Consider the following 15,291-nt stretch of genomic DNA (forward strand, 5'->3'; position numbering starts at 1 on the left):
TGACTCTTTAACCCAGTCACAATATTGCTATTACAGACTCCTTTTCATGCTACTATGTGCTTCTTTATACTGGCCCTCCCTCTATACTAGCTTACTCTATTCTCTGTGCAATATCTCATTATTATCGCTGCCTGCCTGCGACCTCTGCCTGTGACCCCGTTTAAGTCTTTGCTTCTGCCTCACTGTTCCGGCCACAGAGATTCACTCCTACAACAGCTCTCCTTTATAAGGCCCCGTGACAGTCACTTCGCTCGTTCAGGGGAGCTAAGCCTTTAATCAGTGAAACGGGTTAGCATAAATACTGTAGGTCACTTTGCTTCACGTAGTCAGGATTCTCTAGACGGCCTATCCACACGGGTCCCCCACATTTGACAAGGCCAAGGAGGACATACTGTAGATCTCTACCTCTGATCTTTTGAAAAGCTCTGCCATCTCCTTCAGCTTCCCGAGGTCGATTGGGTGAAGTTTAAGTTACCCCAGCTGAGCATGAAGATGGCCGAGGCATTACCGGGAGATTGACATCGAGGAGAACAGAGTTATTCGTATAAGCTAGAGTTTGAGTGTCTGCAGAGAGAGTTCGAAGACACCAACATAGAGTTTGTGAACCACATGATCCATTACCTGAAGCAGTGGGTTGCCAGCAATGAGGCTTTTACTGCTGAGATGTTAACCCAAGGTATGATGTTTGGTCTTCGACTGCATGCCTGCCACTGCCAAGTGAGCAGTCTACATGGCCGATGGGTTTCTTCTGGCTCGCCCCTACCTCCACTGGCTGAAACCGAGGACCTCGAGCTCTGATTTGTGAGGCAGCTGCATGACTGAGCCACCACAACCCGAAAAGACATCCCGGCTTAACCACTGTGCACAATGTTTCACATGTTCCCAACTACTGAGTTCTAGCATGACCGAAAGTGCTATGAGTGCAAGGCATGTGAGGATTGACTGCCCAGCCACAACTTGATTAGCCAATTCAAGTCCAGGAGCCACATTTGCTAACTCATACCAATCGCGTATGTTGGGGGTTCAATGTGCCATGAACCATCTGTAGCCAGCGCAGCCAACTGCAGGAGAGGGTCAATCTGGAACACCCTTGTGGTTGTGGCCCAGAGTGACATCTAGGTTGTCCACATCCAACCGTAGACCTGGGCTGTACCACCCAGGCCAGTCTGTTGGACAACATGGCAACTATGACCACTGTGAGCCCCCAGCCGAACGCGCTAACCAATTGCACCCACAGAGACCTTGTGTGTTTTGTCGAAAGTGGTTCTAATAATGTTCATAATTCACGAACCATGTTGATGATATATTTCCCTACCAAACCTACAATGAATGAGTCCATACTATCTGCATGACGAGTGTGTATATCTGATATGATCTCGTTGGTGTTTAGAGGGGGTTACCCACCCGGGTACTGAAGATTTACATGTATAAAAGCAAGTACATGCCATATCCCTGAGCTACTGAAGTTGCTCATTTGATCTGTATGGATTTTATTTTTGAAGTCTAAATGTGTGACTTTCACATTTGACATGAATATCACTGCGAGAAAACATTTCTTTTTCATATGAGATCATGTTTTCGAGCAACTTCCAGTAGGTTTGAAATAGCAATATTCAAACATAATTGTTATTTCACAGTCAGGTCACTGGTAAGAGAGGAGAGATCATGTATTTGGTCCCAAATACACCTCTGGCTGAAGCGTTTGCATGCAGATACACTGCAAGTGGTTGTTTGTGGAACTGCAAGAGAGTCTTTCTAGTTCACAGTTGAATTACTATATTAACTCCCACAATCCATAGCACTGAACCAGCTCCTGCATTTGCTAGCCACCAGTGTAATGAGGGCTTCTTGTGAGCTGGTGGTTACTAAGCCAGTACAAAGTTAACTTTGCGCAGTGGCAGTATCATAGCCAATGAGGTTTATCCGAGGTGTGATTATTGCTAGTTGAAAACTTTTCCCAATACCCCGCTGTGATGACTTGCTATATAGTCAGCATTAGCAATTTTTGACAGTCTCACGAGAGACTGATCTTTGTGTCTAAATATAGATCATGCTGTTCTTTAGGAAACTGTGTAAAGCTGGAACCAGGCAAGATGATAATCTACCCCTATGATAAAAGTATCACTAACAAGAGAATAAAATGCCCTTATGGAGTATGACGCATGGAAAAGATTAGCCAAACATTTGTGGAAGACTGTACGGATTACCGCGCTCCTCCTCCCTTTACAAGGGTAACTGCTGCTGGTAAAACCAAAACAAATCCTGCTCTCCTACCAATTTGGGCTCAAATATACTAGTGTCATGTTTACATTTGCAAGGTACGTCTGTTTGACAAAGGAGTCATTTGGTTGCATCTTTTGACCAAAACATGATTCCAGCCTGCCCACCTCATCAAGGTCTTGAGCAAGAACCTAAACGGAATATATGTCATTTCTTAATGTCCTGTGGACTAAACTTTGTGAGATACGTGAAAATGCCCTGAAGACTGGCATACAAATGAAAAATGTAGGAGGAGCCCATGGAATAAGTATGCATTGTAAAATAATTCAATAATAATTGTTATTGCGCAGTCAGGCTTTCAGGTCAAACCAATGAAACATATACCTAATGATGAAATTAGTGTCATGTATAAGGATATGTTAGAGTACTGAGTGTTATCACAAGATTGCAGGTATTAACTGTTAACGCATCTTTCTATCTATAAATTGACATATCTATCACATGTGAGGCAATCTTAGGTGTGAAATAATTGGACGCTCTCAATGACCACACTCGACCTATTGTCCCCAGATGTTTCCAATCCCATCTTGGTTTGCAGATAATCCTGTGCTCTTCACTAGGATCCATCTATCACCAAATGTTTCTATTTCCACCACAACAGAAGCAGTATTCATATAGTTCTTGTTCTGGCATCCCGTTTCTCAAGCAACTTCACTTAATAGATACCAACACTGATGCATAGAAAAAGAAGTCTTTTGTTTAGTGCATGAAACGACAATTAGTCATCAGACATTCTATTTTAAAATCTCATTAAATGTCTTGAAGGAGATAAGTGGGTATAATATAATCAGGGATGTGAATGTTTTCGGGGTTTTCCAGGCTACTTGATTCCATGGGCAGAACTAGTCAAGAAAAGAGCTGTCGGGTGGAAAACAGACGTCCTTGGGTGGGCTTGAACCACCAACCTTTCGGTTAACAGCCGAACGCGCTAACCAATTGCGCCACAGAGACCTTGTGTGTTTTGTCGAAAGTGGTTCTAATAATGTTCATAATTCACGAACCATGTTGATGATATATTTCCCTACCAAACCTACCCTGAATGAGTCCATACTATCTGCATGATGAGTGTGTATATCTGATATGATCTCGTTGGTGTTAAGAGGGGGCTACCCACCCGGGTACTGAAGATTTACATGTATAAAAGCAAGTACATGCCATGTCCCTGAGCTACTGAAGTTGCTCATTTGATCTGTATGGATTTTATTTTTGAAGTCTAAATGTGTGACTTTCACATTTGACATGAATATCACTGCGAGAAAACATTTCTTTTTCATATGAGATCATGTTTTCGAGCAACTTCCAGTAGGTTTGAAATAGCAATATTCAAACATAATTGTTATTTCACAGTCAGGTCACTGGTAAGAGAGGAGAGATCATGTATTTGGTCCCAAATACACCTCTGGCTGAAGCGTTTGCATGCAGATACACTGCAAGTGGTTGTTTGTGGAACTGCAAGAGAGTCTTTCTAGTTCACAGTTGAATTACTATATTAACTCCCACAATCCATAGCACTGAACCAGCTCCTGCATTTGGCTAGCCACCAGTGTAATGAGGGCTTCTTGTGAGCTGGTGGTTACTAAGCCAGTAGAAAGTTAACTTTGCGCAGTGGCAGTATCATAGCCCATGAGGTTAATCTGGGCGTGATTATTGCTAGTTGAAAACTTTTCCCAATACCCCGCTGTGATGACTTGCAATATAGTCAGCACTAGCAATTTTTGACAGTCTCACGAGAGACTGATCTTTGTGTCTAAATATAGATCATGCTGTTCTTTAGGAAACTGTGTAAAGCTTGAACCAGGCAAGATGATAATCTACCCCTATGATGCAAAGTATCACTAACAAGAGAATAAAATGCCCTTATGGAGTATGACGCATGGAAAAGATTAGCCAAACATTTGTGGAAGACTGTATGGATTACCGCGCTCCTCCTCCCTTTACAAGGGTAACTGCTGCTGGTAAAACCAAAACAAATCCTGCTCTCCTACCAATTTGGGCTCAAATCTACTAGTGTCATGTTTACATTTGCAAGGTACGTCTGTTTGACAAAGGAGTCATTTGGTTGCATCTTTTGACCAAAACATGATTCCAGCCTGCCCACCTCATCAAGGTCTTGAGCAAGAACCTAAACGGAATATATGTCATTTCTTAATGTCCTGTGGACTAAACTTTGTGAGATACGTGAAAATGCCCTGAAGACTGGCATACAAATGAAAAATGTAGGAGGAGCCCATGGAATAAGTATGCATTGTAAAATAATTCAATAATAATTGTTATTGCGCAGTCAGGCTTTCAGGTCAAACCAATGAAACATATACCTAATGATGAAATTAGTGTCATGTATAAGGATATGTTAGAGTACTGAGTGTTATCACAGGATTGCAGGTATTAACTATTAACGCATCTTTCTATCTATAAATTGACATATCTATCACATGTGAGGCAATCTTAGGTGTGAAATAATTGGACGCTCTCAATGACCACACTCGACCTATTGTCCCCAGATGTTTCCAATCCCATCTTGGTTTGCAGATCATCCTGTGCTCTTCACTAGGATTCATCTATCACCAAATGTTTCTATTTCCACCACAACAAAAGCAGTATTAATATAGTTCTTGTTCTGGCATCACGTTTCTCAAGCAACTTCACTTAATAGATACCAACATTGATGCATAGAAAAAGAAGTCTTTTGTTTGGTGCATGAAACGACAATTAGTCATCAGACATTCTATTTTAAAATATCTTAATAAATGTCTTGAAGGAGATAAGTGGGTATAATATAATCAGGGATGTGAATGTTTTCGGGGTTTTCCCGGCTACTTAATTCCATGGGCAGAACTAGTCAAGAAAAGAGCTGTCGGGTGGAAAACAGACGTCCCTGGGTGGGCTTGAACCACCAACCTTTCGGTTAACAGCCGAATGCGCTAACCAATTGCACCCACAGAGACCTTGTGTGTTTTGTCGAAAGTGGTTCTAATAATGTTCATAATTCACGAACCATGTTGATGATATATTTCCCTACCAAACCTACAATGAATGAGTCCATACTATCTGCATGACGAGTGTGTATATCTGATATGATCTCGTTGGTGTTTAGAGGGGGTTACCCACCCGGGTACTGAAGATTTACATGTATAAAAGCAAGTACATGCCATATCCCTGAGCTAATGAAGTTGCTCATTTGATCTGTATGGATTTTATTTTTGAAGTCTAAATGTGTGACTTTCACATTTGACATGAATATCACTGCGAGAAAACATTTCTTTTTCATATGAGATCATGTTTTCGAGCAACTTCCAGTAGGTTTGAAATAGCAATATTCAAACATAATTGTTATTTCACAGTCAGGTCACTGGTAAGAGAGGAGAGATCATGTATTTGGTCCCAAATACACCTCTGGCTGAAGCGTTTGCATGCAGATACACTGCAAGTGGTTGTTTGTGGAACTGCAAGAGAGTCTTTCTAGTTCACAGTTGAATTACTATATTAACTCCCACAATCCATAGCACTGAACCAGCTCCTGCATTTGGCTAGCCACCAGTGTAATGAGGGCTTCTTGTGAGCTGGTGGTTACTAAGCCAGTAGAAAGTTAACTTTGCGCAGTGGCAGTATCATAGCCCATGAGGTTAATCTGGGCGTGATTATTGCTAGTTGAAAACTTTTCCCAATACCCCGCTGTGATGACTTGCAATATAGTCAGCACTAGCAATTTTTGACAGTCTCACGAGAGACTGATCTTTGTGTCTAAATATAGATCATGCTGTTCTTTAGGAAACTGTGTAAAGCTGGAACCAGGCAAGATGATAATCTACCCCTATGATGCAAAGTATCACTAACAAGAGAATAAAATGCCCTTATGGAGTATGACGCATGGAAAAGATTAGCCAAACATTTGTGGAAGACTGTATGGATTACCGCGCTCCTCCTCCCTTTACAAGGGTAACTGCTGCTGGTAAAACCAAAACAAATCCTGCTCTCCTACCAATTTGGGCTCAAATCTACTAGTGTCATGATTACATTTGCAAGGTACGTCTGTTTGACAAAGGAGTCATTTGGTTGCATCTTTTGACCAAAATATGATTCCAGCCTGCCCACCTCATCAAGGTCTTGAGCAAGAACCTAAACGGAATATATGTCATTTCTTAATGTCCTGTGGACTAAACTTTGTGAGATACGTGAAAATGCCCTGAAGACTGGCATACAAATGAAAAATATAGGAGGAGCCCATGGAATAAGTATGCATTGTAAAATAATTCAATAATAATTGTTATTGCGCAGTCAGGCTTTCAGGTCAAACCAATGAAACATATACCTAATGATGAAATTAGTGTCATGTATAAGGATATGTTAGAGTACTGAGTGTTATCACAGGATTGCAGGTATTAACTATTAACGCATCTTTCTATCTATAAATTGACATATCTATCGCATGTGAGGCAATCTTAGGTGGGAAATAATTGTACGCTCTCAATGACCACACTCGACCTATTGTCCCCAGATGTTTCCAATCCCATCTTGGTTTGCAGATAATCCTGTGCTCTTCACTAGGATTCATCTATCACCAAATGTTTCTATTTCCACCACAACAAAAGCAGTATTAATTAAGTTCTTGTTCTGGCATCCCGTTTCTCAAGCAACTTCACTTAATAGATACCAACACTGATGCATAGAAAAAGAAGTCTTTTGTTTGGTGCATGAAACGACAATTAGTCATCAGACATTCTATTTTAAAATCTTATTAAATGTCTTGAAGGAGATAAGTGGGTATAATATAATCAGGGATGTGAATGTTTTCGGGGTTTTCCCGGCTACTTAATTCCATGGGCAGAACTAGTCAAGAAAAGAGCTGTCGAGTTTAAAACAGACATCCCTGGGTGGGCTTGAACCACCAACCTTTGGGTTAACAGCCGAACGCGCTAACCAATTGCACCCACAGAGACCTTGTGTGTTTTGTCGAAAGTGGTTCTAATAATGTTCATAATTCACGAACCATGTTGATGATATATTTCCCTACCAAACCTACCCTGAATGAGTCCATACTATCTGCATGATGAGTGTGTATATCTGATATGATCTCGTTGGTGTTAAGAGGGGGCTACCCACCCGGGTACTGAAGATTTACATGTATAAAAGCAAGTACATGCCATGTCCCTGAGCTACTGAAGTTGCTCATTTGATCTGTATGGATTTTATTTTTGAAGTCTAAATGTGTGACTTTCACATTTGACATGAATATCACTGCGAGAAAACATTTCTTTTTCATATGAGATCATGTTTTCGAGCAACTTCCAGTAGGTTTGAAATAGCAATATTCAATCATAATTGTTATTTCACAGTCAGGTCACTGGTAAGAGAGGAGAGATCATGTATTTGGTCCCAAATACACCTCTGGCTGAAGCGTTTGCATGCAGATACACTGCAAGTGGTTGTTTGTGGAACTGCAAGAGAGTCTTTCTAGTTCACAGTTAATTACCATATTAACTCCCACAATCCATAGCACTGAACCAGCTCCTGCATTTACCATTACCAGTGTAATGAGGGCTTCTTGTGGGCTGGTGGTTACTAACCCACTAGAAAGTTAATTTTACGCAGTGTTAGTGTTGTAGCCAATGAAGTTAATTTAATGTGTGGTTATTGCTAGTTGAAAAAAACTTTTCCCAATAGCCTGCTGTGATGACTTGAAATATAGTCAGCTTTAGCAATTTTTTACAGTCTCACGAGAGACTGATCTAAAGTAGTTCTATGGTTGTGTGAAAATGAAAGTACACCCTCTTTGAATTCTATGGTTTTACATTTCAGGACATAATAAAAATCATTAGCAGTTCTTAAATTAGTTAAAACCTCAGATGAATAACAACACATGAGATATTACACCGTGTCAGCAAACCGGATTTTTAATTATATCCACTAGATGGCATGCTCTGCCCTTTTTATGTTTCTATGTTAATTATTATTGAGTAGTCCATATATATATAGCCTAGCCGTCTGTCTGCTATTTCTTTTTCTGGGCCTTTCCTCTGTCAGTCCTGTTAGTGCAGGCAGTGGAAAGGTTAATTCCTTCTTTAGGCCTGTATGTGTATTTCAGCCTTGAATAATATATCAGTATTCAAGGGCAGGCCTAGCAACTCTGAGGATGTAAATCTGAGGGGTGGATATTTGTTGGAACGCCCCCTGGTGTGTGGGCCAATCTGTATCCAGCTCTGGCTTGCTATGAGTCAGAGTTAGAGACACTCCCCAAAGATATTCAAATTGGGCCATCCTCCGAAAAGTGTTAGTTAGTCAGTTGAGAGTTGATACTGAAGAAAAGAAGAAGAAATTAGTTAGGACAGAGAAAGTCTCTCCCTCCCCCCCATGCTGGGTTGGGGAGGGAATTATGCTATCTAGCCAGGGATCTGATCTAGATAGAGAGAGAATGTATCTGCTGTTAAAGATCATGTGAAGTCTGCCATTCTCTATCCTGGAGCTGACTGCTAATAAATACAGAAAAGACATGCTGTGTGTGAGTTCCTGTATCTGTGATGATGGAGTGTCAGTGGGGGTCCATCCCTTGAATATCACCCAGGGTATCCTTACTGGCTGTAGGCACTGCACCAGAGAAATATCAAGGTAACCTGTCTCTACTGTCCCTGTCCTGGCTCTCCCCACACCATCGCGGAGCCCTCAGCCCTCCTGTTCACCAACAGGTCACAGTCCAAAGCCACCTAAGAGTAGCCAGAAGGGAGCATACCCCCAATCTCAGTTAGGGGGGTACCCAAAAAGGGTTACATATATAATCAGGGACTATTTGTTCTACCGATTATCATTTATTTTTTATCTAGAATCCATTCAGTCTGCATGCCAGAGCTGGGAGTCATTACTTTACCTTTAATCTGGCAAAAGGGGTATCACACCCTCCATTGATTCCAGCATGACTTCAATATTCATTGGTCTACAGTCAGTGATGTTTATGTTTATATATACCACCAGGCCAGTCGGCTATATCTCCTTCCTATATATATGGGAGGGTCCTTTTCTGTTTGTATCTGCAACAGTCACTAAGGACTGGCACATCTATTATATGTTGTGGATTTACCAGAGATCTTTATCTCACACCTCGTATGCCCAGTATTATATATATATATATCAGAAAGCTATCAATCCAGTTGGGGGAATCACGATATTCACTGGTTGATAGTATATCAGTATTTTCTGACATACAGCTATGTATTATTGGCATTGGTACTTTGTCATTCCATTCTACTGTATTTATATATGCAACAAGGACATCATCTACTATTTCTACTTGTATCACTATGCTTGGAGATGTAATACCATCGATTTTATTTCAAACAGATAGCCTTATTTCACTAGTTGGTACGTCTTTATGTGTTCTGGGACCTGTATTACTCTAGATAGGCTTATAGACAGTAGTTTATGCCCAGTTATAGCACATAGTTTTTGAGGAGGTCCATGCTATAGCAGCTCCTATTATGTATTACCACTGTATATGTACATGCATGTTCGTTTTTAAATCATTATTCTAATTCATCACATTACTCTAATAGTGATTTCATCATATAAACCATTGGAGGTTGCAGTACATCAGCACCTACTGGTAATAAGGGCTATGAGATAAGTACACAGGAAAAGATAACTACAAGTATATTTTAATCAATTACATTTTAATTACACACCAGAAATCAATTACTCACACTATAAATAATGTAATAGCAGCACGTAACCGACAGGAACCTGATGAAGGAAAGTATTTCCGAAACGTGTAGTTCCCGGTCGGTACGTGCATCCATTTTGGACTCTGAAGGCCACCATTGCCCCACCGAGTCCTCCTTGTTGCGGTCCTGCAGTCGGACGTGGAATTAGGAAGGAACTGCGACGGAGCACTCCAGGCGGCTACAGTAGCTGGAGAGAAGTTTTTTTAAATGTCCACCATCTTTACTTGGACGGTGTGAGGAACATCCTTGACGGGACACTCCGGTTGGCCATACAGCTAGAACCCCCCACCACAGGTCTGAAGACAGACTGTCCTCCAGAGGTGGCATATTATATGCCTTGATGTGAAAGGGCTCACACATGGCCGTGTGAGTATTGTCTTATATACCCATTGACTGTTTGAGATCAGTGCCCTTGCATTATTTATTTATTCCACCATTTACAACAGTTGTGTGTTCTAATACTCTTTTTATATATATTCAACATATGCGCTTTGCTACTACAACCTATCTGCGATACGTACTGCCTTCTGGGATGCGAGTATGGCAGCTGCTAAGCGGCTTCAATGCTCACGCGCTCAAGTCGCACCGGCACAGATAAAACCGCAGAAGCGAGGACAGTCTCTGGCTACATCTGTAAGTGCAGGTCGATTTCTGTTTCTCTTCAACCTCAGTAGTCAGTATAGATTTTATTAGGTTGTGTTCATCAGTGGGGTTATTTAAACAACATTTTACCCACATCAAGGTCAGAGAAGGAGGTCAGTATGATCAGTATTGCAGCCTGACCTTCCCACAAAAGATTCCATCCAGGGGAAATTACAGAATGAGAGGGAATAAAGCTAAGCAACGTGTTGGGTGCTCTTTACAAGCCGTAGCTGCTATAGCAAGGTAAAGTGCTGCATTGAATCTCAACCACCCCAGTGTATATCTGTGTTGCCCCAAAGGCAGAAAGCTTGATGGGGCTTCCCAAAAGCTTTTCCCTTCTGCACAGGACCAGCGTGCTAAGGGTTAACATTTGCTTGTACTTTGTGGAACGTCAAACCCCTCACCCCCCCCACTGGAATGTCAATGAGCCAAGAGGACACAAATAACTTTGTTCACAGCTGCATTGAATCTCAACCACCCCAGTGTACATCTGCTTTGCCCAAAAGGCGGACAGCCTTTCGCACAGCCAAAGGGTGTTAGCCATTTGCTGCCGTTCACTAATTTTGGTGATGTTAAAGTGATTATTAAGCTGCTCTATTTCAATCTGAAACTCACCAGCCCTTTATCCCCTGTACCCAATTTTCCAACTCTATCGGTCCATGAAATGTCTGTGAAATGACTGTATAACCTTGTTCTTTTAATCCGAAAAAAGGAAGGTGCTAGAAAAGCGCTGATATAATATAAACACAAAAATAGTGCGTGTGCTCAAAATATATTAAAATCAAGAGCACAAAGAAACTGAAACATATGAGACAGGCAGCCGAGTAATACTGACTGAACAAAGCCAGAATCACAATACAACAAGAACAAATACAAGAGAATATAAACCGATTTTATAGAATTTTATTGGCGTCCTCGTGGGGTTCCGGGTTCCGTAGTCACGTGTTTCCCGTCGCTGCTTTGACCTCACCGCTCAACGCGTTTCGTGTCGACTGGACAATTCTTCAGGGGGGAGCCCCACGAGGATGCCAATTTACTCACTAACACTGCTAGCTATTTTTTCATCTTGGCTGCTGGACCCTTTTTTGCTTTTAAACCATAAGAGGCATTATTAAGTGGTGGGATTTTAATTTGGCTGCTTGATCTTATTTTGCCTATTAACCATCTGAGGCATTGTTTAGTCGTGGGTATTTATACCCTGTCTGGAGTAAGGGCTCTGACCTGTAGATCCATTGCGATCTGTTTCTATTATGTGGAAGTTATATATGTTTTTATGGTTTAAAATATAATATATGATTTTGTGATTAAATTAAATCCTTTTATTTTCCTTCTCACGCCCCTTTTTTGTTTGTATGTTTATGGTATTGCCCCGCTGATCACGGGAACTGGGAGCAGCAGGAGGAAAGGCTTTGATTTGGAGAGAAGATTAAAAGGGAATGCGCACACTGAGAACTTTTTTTATCAGAGATATATACATATGGCCCCAGCAGGCAACAGTAGAAGCAATGAACAAAAGTCAATTGTAATAAGTCAAAAGTGTATTTGAAAAATATTTAAGCAGCTATACATGGAACCCAATAGCAGGGTATGGAGACAACCTCTCCTGTAGAGACAACCACACCAAGGAGAGAGAGGGGTGGGAGGGAAAACAGTGGGAAAAGAATAAAAACACAAAAGGGGAGAAAACAATATATACGTTCAATACACATAATGGATGAGGGTAATAAATAATAGGGGGGGAACGTTAACGTTTCAGGGCCATAGACGCCTCTTCTTCAAGCCCATTCCCACAGATATTTCTGTGGTACTTCCCTAATTACACCACCTCCACTCAAATATATCTCAATGGAAACAGCCCAGGAAGAGCACAATATGCTAATACAAAAGAAAAGATGGTTCTAAGCACTTAAACCCGGCCCTTTCTGAGGGATCACTGGCAAGCCAACAATTAGCATAAACCAAACTATAGCTAGTGAGAGCCCAAGCATCAGACAGCTAGAGGTAGTGAGAGCCCAAGCATCAGGCAGCTAGAGGTAGTGAGAGCCCAGGCATCAGGCAGCTAGAGGTAGTGAGAGCCCAAGCATCAGGCAGCTAGAGGTAGTGAGAGCCCAAGCATCAGGCAGCTAGAGGTAGTGAGAGCCCAAGCATCAGACAGCTAGAGGTAGTGAGAGCCCAAGCATCAGGCAGCTAGAGGTAGTGAGAGCCCAAGCATCAGGCAGCTAGAGGTAGTGAGAGCCCAAGCATCAGGCAGCCAGAGGTAGTGAGAGCCCAAGCATCAGACTGCTAGAGGTAGTGAGAGCCCAAGCATCAGATAGCTAGACGTAGTGAGAGCCCAAGCATCAGGCAGCTAGAGGTAATGAGAGCCCAAGCATCAGGCAGCTAGAGGTAGTGAGAGCCCAAGCATCAGGCAGCTAGACGTAGTGAGAGCCCAATCATCAGACAGCTAGACGTAGTGAGAGCCCAAGCATCAGGCAGCTAGAGGTAGTGAGAGCCCAAGCATCAGGCAGCTAGAGGTAGTGAGAGCCCAAGCACCAGGCAGCTAGAGGTAGTGAGAGCCCAAGCATCAGGCAGCTAGAGGTAGTGAGAGCCCAAGCATCCAACAGCTAGAGGTAGTGAAAGCCCAAGCATCAGGCAGCTAGAGGCAGTGAGAGCGCAAGCATCAGACAGCTACAGGCAGTGAGAGCCCAAGCATCAGGCAGCTAGAGGTAGTGAGAGCCCAAGCATCAGGCAGCTAGAGGCAGTGACAGCCCAAGCATCAGGCAGCTAGAGGTAGTGAGAGCCCAAGCATCAGGCAGCTAGAGGCAGTGAGAGCCCAAGCATCAGGCAGCTAGAGGCAGTGACAGCTCAAGCATCAGGCAGCTACAGGCAGTGAGAGCCCAAGCATCAGGCAGCTAGAGGTAGTGAGAGCCCAAGCATCAGGCAGCTAGAGGTAGTGAGAGCCCAAGCATCAGGCAGCTAGAGGTAGTGAGAGCCCAAGCATCAGGCAGCTAGAGGTAGACAAAATGAAGAAAAACTGCCGTATACAAATCCTCTGCTGTAATAGGCGTCAGTGGGTCCCTGACAGGGACTGTTGCAGACCACCCCAGGTTATATATACCCCAGGATATATATATATATATATATCCAATGAGGAAAGCACAGGCACCATAGCGTTATTCCATAAAAATAAACACTTTATTGAATAAATTCCAACTACTCACAAATGTAGCTGGTAAATGCGCAATATGGACAGATTAAGGATCATTTCTAAGGTTCCAAATGGAGACCGGCATCAGTAACACCGCTTCCTGGCTGGGCCGGAGACGTGTTTCCCCTTCTGGTCACCCAGGGTGTCTGTATTGTGCCTGTTGGACACTCCACGCCATTGATATGGGGGAACCAGGGAGCCAAGGAACTCAATTTGTGTACTCAGTTCCGGAAGACGTGTATGCTCACCACGTGACTCCATTTGGTACCCTAGGAATTATCCTTAATCTGTCCCCATTGCACATTAACCAGCTACATTTGTGAGTAGTTGGATTTTTTTGTAGTCAATAAATTGTTTATTGTTATGGAATCATGCTATGGAGCCTGCACTCTCCTTCTTTGTTTTGTATATTGCGTGGTGGATTTGGTGTTGTTCTGCAGAGAGCTGCCTGGAGTCTCCAGTTTTTATTTTATTTTTACCTGGATTCCAGTATTTTATTTCACCATTTTTGGTTCATTTTCAGTCCGTTTTTGGTCATTTGTATTTGGTTATCCCATTGCTGCGACCCCTCCCCTCCCCCATTTCCTCCTTCTGTATCACTGTCCTTTTGTCCCCTGGTTTTCTGCAGCTGTTCATGTCCATGCTTTTTTTGTTCTTTTTTTTGTGTGGTTTAGGTGGGGTATGTCTTCATTCATCACTTCCACGCTTATTTTGAGGTTAGTCCATTGGTAGCGAGTTAATATTTTAGACCATTTGAGCTATATTGTCTCCCTTCATTATTTATTATAACATAATTTTTACTAGATACCCATTTATATCTCCAAACACCTGTTATTTTGCACGGTCATTTTTGTGTGTGTGTGTATGTATTCGACAAATACGGTCCACTGGACGCCCGGGGCGACTGCATTTTACCCCCTGGTGAGTTGTTTCGGAGGAGCAGCATTTTGGCATTCTCCTCCTCCAACTGCACTTAAAATGCCACATGAGCAGTGTCAGCCCCCTGCCTCCCCCCCTTAGCCTCATCCTACAGGAGCGTGGGAGGGGTGGGGCACCGTCAGACAGGAGCGTTGCGGGGCCTGAGGGGAGAGTGCTCCTGATGGCAACATGAGGCAGAGGACATGAGGCGGAGTCAGCAGCAATGGGGACTGGACCAGGTACCGGGGGAAGGGGGACACACGCATACACCACCGCACCCCCCCCTGCAGAGCCGAGGTAGCTATCCCGGGCCGGGTGGCTGCGGTGGGCCGAGCCCCAGCCATCCCAGTGCTGTGTCCACCCCGGTCCCCGTTTCAGCCCGCATGTGGGAGATGGGAGCGGGGATGTTCCCTCAGGTCCCCGCTTCCCCCCGGTCCCCGTGTCAGCCCGCGGGGCGGGAGATGGGAGTGGAGATGTCCCCCCCTGTCCCTGTGTCAAACCGCGGGGTGGGAGATGGGAGCAGGGATGTCCCCCCAGGTCCCCGCTTCCCCCCGG

At 43.2% G+C, this 15,291-nt stretch overlaps 4 non-coding genes across 4 annotated transcripts; all 4 read left to right on the top strand.

The window, feature by feature from the left end:
• The first annotated feature begins 1,883 nt into the window (after positions 1–1,883).
• LOC142483396 (U4 spliceosomal RNA) lies at positions 1,884–2,024 on the top strand. The gene has a single exon (XR_012797334.1). It is a non-coding gene; the product is annotated as a U4 spliceosomal RNA (small nuclear RNA).
• A 1,850-nt stretch (positions 2,025–3,874) lies between these two features.
• LOC142483397 (U4 spliceosomal RNA) lies at positions 3,875–4,014 on the top strand. Its single transcript, XR_012797335.1, has one exon. It is a non-coding gene; the product is annotated as a U4 spliceosomal RNA (small nuclear RNA).
• A 1,854-nt stretch (positions 4,015–5,868) lies between these two features.
• On the top strand, positions 5,869–6,008 carry LOC142483398 (U4 spliceosomal RNA). Its single transcript, XR_012797336.1, has one exon. It is a non-coding gene; the product is annotated as a U4 spliceosomal RNA (small nuclear RNA).
• Positions 6,009–7,857: 1,849 nt separating this feature from the next.
• Positions 7,858–8,001, top strand: LOC142483399 (U4 spliceosomal RNA). The gene has a single exon (XR_012797337.1). It is a non-coding gene; the product is annotated as a U4 spliceosomal RNA (small nuclear RNA).
• The last annotated feature ends 7,290 nt before the right edge of the window (positions 8,002–15,291 follow it).

This window comes from Ascaphus truei, unplaced genomic scaffold (assembly GCF_040206685.1).
Source record: "Ascaphus truei isolate aAscTru1 unplaced genomic scaffold, aAscTru1.hap1 HAP1_SCAFFOLD_325, whole genome shotgun sequence".
NCBI classification, from domain to species: Eukaryota; Metazoa; Chordata; class Amphibia; order Anura; family Ascaphidae; genus Ascaphus; species Ascaphus truei.